Source organism: Silene latifolia, chromosome Y, assembly GCF_048544455.1.
Source record: "Silene latifolia isolate original U9 population chromosome Y, ASM4854445v1, whole genome shotgun sequence".
NCBI lineage: Eukaryota > Viridiplantae > Streptophyta > Magnoliopsida > Caryophyllales > Caryophyllaceae > Silene > Silene latifolia.
In genome coordinates, this window is record NC_133538.1 from 75005266 (window position 1) to 75008123 (window position 2858).

Sequence of the window (2858 nt, forward strand, 5' to 3'; positions counted from 1 at the left end):
TATTTAAACTCCAGGCGAATACATTGCAAAATAAATAATACACTATCACAAAAGCTAAGCATAAGGGTTTAGTTACTTTTCTTAATTCAAATGACCCTTCTAAGTCTATTCCCAAGACGAGCCCATTTGTGCTTCCTAGGTTTAGGATTAGGTGTATACTTTTGTTTAACAAGAATCACATCATCATCTATCTCATAGTCTGAGGCTCTCTGCTGTCGAGGTTGAAGTCTATCATTATCATCATCATAAGCTCCAGTCCACATAATATCTACCTCTTCCTCCTCCTCCTCCTCATCATCATCATCGCTAATCTCTATCACCTCACAAGTTTCACTCTCCTTTTCCCCAAGGAACATACATGACTCCCCCTCTTCATCACTACTCCCAATAGCATGATCAAATTGTTCAGGTCCACGGTTGATACTATGGTTATCAGCCCAACATACATATACTAGGTATCTTAATCTGGCTAAAACGACATCATAGGTGAGATGTGAAGGATAGATAGGTCCATAATAATGACTATAATTCTCATGCATCCTGTAGTTATCATACTTAGTCATGTAATCTTCTCTTACTTTCCCTAAAGGTCCAGAGAAAGGTAAAGTGTTAACCAAAGTGTAGGCTCTAAGATGAGTGTCATTTAGGTACTTCAAATCCACTAAAGCTCCATAAACATCCATTTGAGATTCCAAGGCTTTGCAATGCTCGTTCAAATCTGAGTTTGGGTACATGAATATGTTCTCTGGGTGCAAATAAGGATCCATCCTAAGAAATATAAGGGAATCAAGTTAGGTTACGAAATTCACATGCTAGTGTTGTGCTATATGGAATGCATATGGGTACTAGATGCATGCTTGGTATGCATGGAGATGCTATAAATATGTTAACTATTGGTTTGGTATGACGGTCACCTAGTCTATTGAGGTACTACCCACCCTTCCTTCACCATTGATTTATTATTTGTTCATTTTAGTTTCTATCATTCGTTCAAATCTCTATCAACATCATCTAACTTAAACATAGAGGCATAATTGGCTTAGGGCAACACGTTCCGCATATCACTAGACATATTATTCTACTCCACATAGTTGATAACATCAAAATATAGAAAGTATATGAACCATGAGAAAAGAATCAGATCAAAACTCCAAATGACTAATTTATAATGCATTTTACAAGTTACTTGGTCGAAACAGAAATTTTACAGCAACTCGTCAGAAACTTAGGTCAACTTGTAAAAATCACCATAAATTGTCAAAATATTCTCTTAAAACGTGGCTTACCAATTTAGAAACATACATGAGTCTACTAACCAGTGGCGTTGGAATTATAACAAATAATTAAGCAGTTTTTAAGTGACAAATTTTACAAAAACATGGCGCGAAAACGTCACTGTACAGGAACATTTCGACTACTATCGTCTAAAATATTTATTTCTCCTAAACCGTAAATTATTTGAACATGAGACCAGTGGCATATGAAAGCTAACTCATAAAGATATTACTCATAAATTTTTCATACGAGAATTTTAAACAAGTAGTAAATGGCAGCCAAAACTATCAAGGGTAAAATTTCGAGAAATCAACCAAAATTGCATTCTTCACAATTTCATGCAATTCCTTCAACACTTCACATATTAATCATACTCACACCTCCCACATACATGCCAACATACCTTCCCCATATCAACATGCTCATAATAATACTTAAAAGAAATCATCCGCAATCATTAACGAAAACAGTCATTCAAACAAGACAAACAAATTCCTAAGGGAAATATACTATATTCATTTTAAACTACCGCACACTGAAATGTCTCTCAAGGTTCCCGGTTCAAAGCTGAGAGGGCCATGGTACGAATTAAGGCGCGCTTCTTAACCGCACTAAGAGGGGCTCCTAACAGTTTCTACCCGGGGTTCATTTTATTTAGACACATCCTAAATTCATTATTATTCATTGGTTAGGCCTGAGGATCGTTTTGCTCTGATACCACTTTGTAACACCCCCATTTATTCAGGAGCCTTTAGCTAGACATTCCCAAATAAATAGGACTGCTACCATCTCGGTTTCCCGAGGTAGTGAATAACAAAGTACAACAATACCAAAGTACTTTAAATTAAAACTTTAATGATTACATGTTTATTACAAATTATCCAACTAAAACTTAATATAAAAATTGATACAACTCGCAATGAAATTAAATAAGTGATATAACTATATATGTGATCTAGACTTCATCTAAGGTTCCAAGTTTGGCTCTCATCCCAATGCTCCCAAGTCACTAATCTTTGGTACCTGTCAAATCTGCTCCCCATAAAACGGTTCACCGCAGTGTTCACGAATACACAAATCAACCGCGAGGTTGAGTAGAAATAAAACTAAACAACAAGAACATACAATTATCAATCCAATTCAATTCACTTTCATTGCACAACCCCCTGACAACGTGCCCATCCTTTTTCTTTACTTAGCACAACTCCCTTAACAACGTGCTCATATTTCTTTGGTACCCCTCCCTTAACAACGTACCGCAATATGTAATAGTACCCCTCCCTCACAAGGTACATATTACTATCTCCCGGTGTACAAACTCCTCAACAACGTACACCGATCGATCGCTTTACGACTTTTACACATTAGTCACAATCACAACCAACATAATTCATCCTGTCAACATTATCAATATAAACAATTCCAATTCCATCCACCTTGTCAATATTATTAAATACAACCAACACAAGACAATATAATTCTCCCTTTTCAACATATGAACAATTCCACTTTAACGTAAGTAATTCACCATATCAAACATAGATAATTAAAAGTTGAGTTGAGTAGGATTATCCCTACCTGGC